Below are 5,766 nucleotides of genomic sequence, written 5' to 3' on the forward strand. Positions count from 1 at the left end.
CTGGTGGTGCGCACGCACCAGGCGCCCCGCTCTCCTTCGCTCAATTTTCAATTTATACCCTTAGACTTTTCCTTTTTCGGGGGGGGGGGATGACTTATTTTTTGTACTTTGACTCTTATTTTCCAGATTTAGCAGAGAGAGAAGCATAAGATTACTTGATTATACATGAATTTGAACTTTGTTTTCAACTTGATCTTGGATTTCTTCTTCACATCAATGAAAGTTTGTGAGATTTCTTTCCTTTGAATTTACTTTATTTGCAATTTCCTTTAAATTCTTGAATGTTTGATTTAAATTCCATTCTTTTCTTTAGAATTTGTTAAGTGATTGATTTTTTCTTGAATAAACTTTAAATGAATAAGATTGTGATTGAATTTGTTTTGTTTTTCAATTTAACCATGATTAGTGAGTAGATTAGTTGCTAGGGAGAAGGGGAAGCATGCTTGATTGATGATATTTGCTGGTTGATGATCCTTGATTGATTGAATTGTTGCAATTAAATTGGTTGACATAGTTGTGCATGTGATTAATTAGACTAGGAGTGATCAACTTATAAGATTAATCTAGATTGCATTGAAAATGTCAATTAAACGAACTCTTGATTTGAGAATTGCTTTAATTGATTGAATTCGATTGTGATTTTTCCTAGTTAAGCATTCATAGTGAACCCTAGCTTGGTTTGTAGGGGATAGCTCTTGAATTTCATTTATTGCAACTATTGTTTGTCCTTTGCAATGTTTGAATAGATTGGGTAATCCTTCAATTAGCATAATCATTGAGCTTGCATGTGGAACATATATCCCTAGTGTTTAGTATATTGAATTTCTCAATTTATCTAGCTTTCTCGACACCTTAGTTACCAACCATATCTTTCTACAATCTTTGAAGTACCATGGCCTAGGCTATAGCTTGCACCTACTCATTCCTTTGGGGTCGACCCTTGACTTACCATATACTCGTATTAGGTTGGTCGAGTGTTTATAAATTTTGTTTGGCTCTAGGAAAGGGTAGAAAACGACCTACTTTTCCCTACGTCAAAAATGGCGCCATAGCCGGGGAATGATATTGGTGCTTTGTTATAGTTGTTGAGTCTATTTCATCTTTAATTGAAAATACAAAAAGATTTTCTTTTAGGCTACACTTGTAGCCGTGCTACTAACCATTTCTTTAAAGATTTTATGCATAGAGCACGTGGTCGTTCACTAATGCCATTTAATTCGGAAATTGAGAGAACTATTGCAAGGTTAAGGGTTATTAGACGATCTTTGAGCCCTAGCACTTCAAGTGAAGAAGAACCACAACAAGAGGAACAAGCAAAAATGGAAGAAAATCCAAGGGTGACATTGAAAGAATTGGGGATTCCCGGTGCATATAGATTGGAAAGTGGAATTGCTCCACCTACAACACCGGCAAATGACTTTGAAATAAGACCAGTAATGATCATTTTGATAGAGAGGCAACAATTAAGCGGGGCCAAGCATGAAAGCCTGATAAATCATCTCAAGGAGTTTGAAAACTATTGCAATACTATCAAGGTGAATGGGATTTCCCAAGAATTCATCCGCCTCAAGCTTTTTCCCTTTTCTCTCATAGGGCGTGCCTTGGAATGGCTAGACAACGAAGTCAAGCCGAATTCTCTAAGGACATGGGAGAAAGTGACCAAGGAGTTTCTATCCCGTTTTTACCCACAAAAGAAAATGGCGGAAGCTAAAGCTTTGATTTAAGGTTTCAAGCAAAAGCCTAGTGAGAGTCTCTATGAAGCATGGGAGAGATAAAAAGAGTATCAAAAAGAATGTCCTCACCACGGAATTCCTACTTATCAAATTATTCAAATTTTCTATGGAGGCCTTAGTCCTCAAGGAAAATCCTGTTTAGATGGAGGAGGCGGAGGTCCTATCATGAATAAAATGGAAGAGGATGTAGTAGACATAATTGAAGACATAGTGAGGTATTATAGAGATTGGCAAGATGGAGAAAGAGAGTCAATTAGCAAGAGTAGCTCTTCGGTGTACTCGGTTGATCATCTAAATGCAATCAACAATCTATCCTCACAAATGACAAACTTGGGGAAGGAGATGTCCGCTATCAAGGCGAAGTTGGAAAGTGCTACCTACCAAGTTTCAAGTCTTCCCTCCCAATCTAAGGGGAGAGGTATGTCTTCTAATTCTCAACTCCTCCCTCTTCTAATAACATGCCAAGTGGATGCTTGTTTTATGATGATTGTGGATCGTATGATCATGATGTTTCTAATTGACCTCATGCATGTATGGATTTTTGTGATGATTAAGATGGAAATGTGAATGAGCATGTGAACTATGTGTCAAATAATATTGATTCTAGGTTTGAGAATCAAACAGGTCAATGGAATAGGAATTACAATAACCATGACAATTTTGACAACTACAACCAAGGTGGTGGTAATAGGAACCATGGGAACCAAAATTCCCGAGGTAAACCAAGGTTATTGTAGCCAAAATCATAACCAAAATTATGGTAATCATAACCAAGGTTATGGTAACATTAATCAAGGTAGAGGTAATTGGAACAATCAAAAGATAAGAAATTTTCAAAATAACTCTCAAAGGGGTCCCCCACCCGGTTTTGCTCCAAAGACCCAAAATGATAATTCCTATGTTCAAACCTCTTCTTATTCTCATAGAACCAATTTGGAAGAAATCATTGAAAACCAAACAAAGTTGTTGAACACTTACATGGCCGTAAGTGACAAGAAATTTAATGAAATGATGACTCATAATAAGATGCTTGAAAACCAAATTTCTCAAATTGTTAATGCTTTGAAAGACCATACTAGTCCTTCTTCTTTACCTTCCCAAGGCCTAGATCCCAAGAGACCGGTCAATGCTATTGTCACAAGGAGTGGTAAGGTTCTTGACGAGAATTTACCTAGGAAGAGTGAGACCAAGGAGGCCACAAAAGAAGTTTTGGTAGAAGATGAGAGAGATGGTGCATCTTTTATTGAGGTTGAGATTGAAATTGTGAAACCCAAGGTTCCTTATCCACAAAAATTCATGAGACGCAAGTTAGATGAACAATTTGGAAGATTTATTGACATGCTCAAGCAACTTCACCTTTCTCCACCATGTACCGAAGTTGTCACCCAAATGCCCAACTACGCAAAATACCTCAAAGACATTTTGAGCGGTAGGAGGACTTGTGATGGTGTAGAGAAGGTGAACTTGACCGAGAATAGTAGTGCAATCATAATGAACAAGATGCCACCTAAGTTATAAGATCCCGAAAACTTTTCCATCCCTTGTGCCATTTACAAAATGCAAATCGAGAATGCCTTGTGTGACCTAGGAGCTAGTGTTAGCCTTGTGCCATATTCGGTGTACCAATGACTTGAGCTAGGGGAACTTTTACCTACTAACATCACTTTGCAATTGGCCGATAGGTCGATTAAGTTTCTTGAGGGTAAGGTAGAGGATGTCCCTTTGAGGGTTGGGAAATTTGTTATTCCGGTGGACTTTGTGGTGCTTGAATGGACGAAGATGCTAATATTCCTATTATTTTAGGGAGACCATTCCTTTCTACTTCGGGTGCTATGATATATGTGAAAAGTGCTAAAATTTCACTCAAAGTAGGGGATGAGGTGATAGAATTTGACTTGAATGATAGTATGAAGTATCCAAGTTCTTAATTAGAAAATTGCATGTTAATTGATTCTCTTGATCATGTTGTGTCTTCCATGCGTGAGCAATTGCTCACTTCTAACGATGCTCTTGAGAATGTTTTATTGAATAAGGAAAAGATAGGTACTCCTAGCAAGGAGATGGTTTTGTATGAAGATATGCTCAATGGAAGCCCTTAGGATGTTGAAGAGCAAACGGGTATAAGCATTTCTAGACAAGAAGCGTTGCAAGTTGCTAAATCAAAGGAAGGTAAAGGTGTGCCAATGGTTGAGCTTAAACCTCTTCAATCATACCTTAGGTATGAATTCTTTGGACCCAACTCCACCTATCCCGTGATTGTTAGCTCTTCTTTGAGTGAGTGCCAAACTCAAGAGTTGTGTGATGTTTTGAGAAAGCACCAAGGTGCTTTGGGTTATACCATTGATGGACTCAAAGGTATAAGCCCCACTTTATGTACACATCATATAACCCTTGAGGAGGGTGCTCTACCTTCTATTGGGAGACAACGAAAGCTACACCCCCAAATGGGAGAGGTAGTGAAGAAGCTGATCACCAAACTTTTGGATGCGGTAATTATATTCCTCATCTCGAGTTCTAGGTGGGTCTCTCCCATTCATGTTGTCCCAAAGAAGGGAGGCATGGCCGTCGTCGAGAATGAGAAAGGTGAGCTCATTCCGACGAGGACGGTCACAAGATAGAGGATGTGTATAGACTGTAGACGTCTAAACACATCCACAAAGAAAGATCACTTCCCCCTTCCTTTCATTGATCAAATTCTTTAGAGAATAACAAGGCACAAGTTCTAATGTTTTCTTGATGTTTATTCGGGATTTTTCGAAATCCCTATCCACCCGGATTACCAAGAGAAAACGACCTTCACTTGTCCCTATGGAACATTTGCTTATAGGAGAATGTCGTTTAGCTTTTGTAATGCTCCCGCAACATTTCAAAGATGCATGATGAGTATATTTGGAGATATGTTGGAGGAGGAAATGAAAGTGTTTATGGATGACTTCTCCTTAGGCGGTGTTTCATTTGAGGCATGTCTTGAAAACCTTGAGAAATGTTTGGCAAGGTTTGAGAAGGTGAACTTGGTTTTGAATTGGGAGAAGTGTCACTTCATGGTGGAGGAAGGCATAGTCCTTGGCTATATAATTTCTCACAAGGGGATAGAGGTGGACAAAGCAAAACTTGAGGTTATTGAGAAGCTTCCACTTCCGGTCAATGTGAAAGGAGTGAGATCTTTCTTAGGACATGCCGGGTTTTATAGAAGATTCATCAAGGATTTCTCGCTCATTGCAAAGCCCCTCAATGATCTTCTTCAAAAGGATGCCGAGTTTGTATTTGATGATAAGTTGGAGGCATTCAATAAGTTGAAGAAGGCTCTAATCTCTACTTCTATTGTTCAAGCCCCAAGATGGGATTTACCTTTTGAGTTGATGTGCGATGCGAGTGATTCGGCAATTGGAGGTGTCTTGGGTCAAAGAGTGGAAAAGAAGCTACATGTGATCTATTATATGTCCAAAACTCTAAATGATGCTCAAAGAAACTACACCGCAACGAAATAGGAGTTTTTGGCTATTGTTCATTCTTTTGAAAATTTCTATTGTTATTTATAAGGTTCTAAGACCATTGTCTTCACGGATCATGCGGCTCTCATGTACCATTTTGCCAAGAAAGAATCCAAGCCTAGGTTGATCCGGTGGGTGCTCAAACTTCAAACTTTTGTTAGGATGCTTGATGACTTCTTATATGCTATTGAGGCAAAGGAGCTCCCATGGTTCACTGACTTAGTTAACTTTCTTGCATGTGGGGAGTTTCCACCTTCCTTTTTTAAGAATCAACGAAAGAAGCTCAAGAGAGAGGCAAGACACTATGTGTGGGATGATCCCATCTTGTACAAGTGAGGAGTCGATGGCTTACATAGGTGTTGTGTTCCAAATGAAGAGGTGCCTAGTGTTTTGAAGATGTGCCACTCGGATCCGAGTGATGGCCATATGGGTGTTTCTAAAGCCGCCTCTAAGATTCTTCAAAGCGGTTTATTGTGGCCACATCTCTTCAAGGATTCATGGGGTTTTGTTAAGACATGCGACCGTTATCAACGAGTTAGAAA

At 39.1% G+C, this 5,766-nt stretch overlaps 1 non-coding gene across 1 annotated transcript; it reads right to left on the reverse strand.

The window, feature by feature from the left end:
• Positions 1-1,704: 1,704 nt before the first annotated feature.
• Positions 1,705-1,810, reverse strand: LOC145577223 (small nucleolar RNA R71). The gene has a single exon (XR_014098690.1). It is a non-coding gene; the product is annotated as a small nucleolar RNA R71 (small nucleolar RNA).
• Between the last annotated feature and the right edge of the window lie 3,956 nt (positions 1,811-5,766).

This window comes from Chenopodium album, chromosome 13, assembly GCF_948465745.1.
Source record: "Chenopodium album chromosome 13, dcCheAlbu1.1, whole genome shotgun sequence".
NCBI lineage: Eukaryota > Viridiplantae > Streptophyta > Magnoliopsida > Caryophyllales > Amaranthaceae > Chenopodium > Chenopodium album.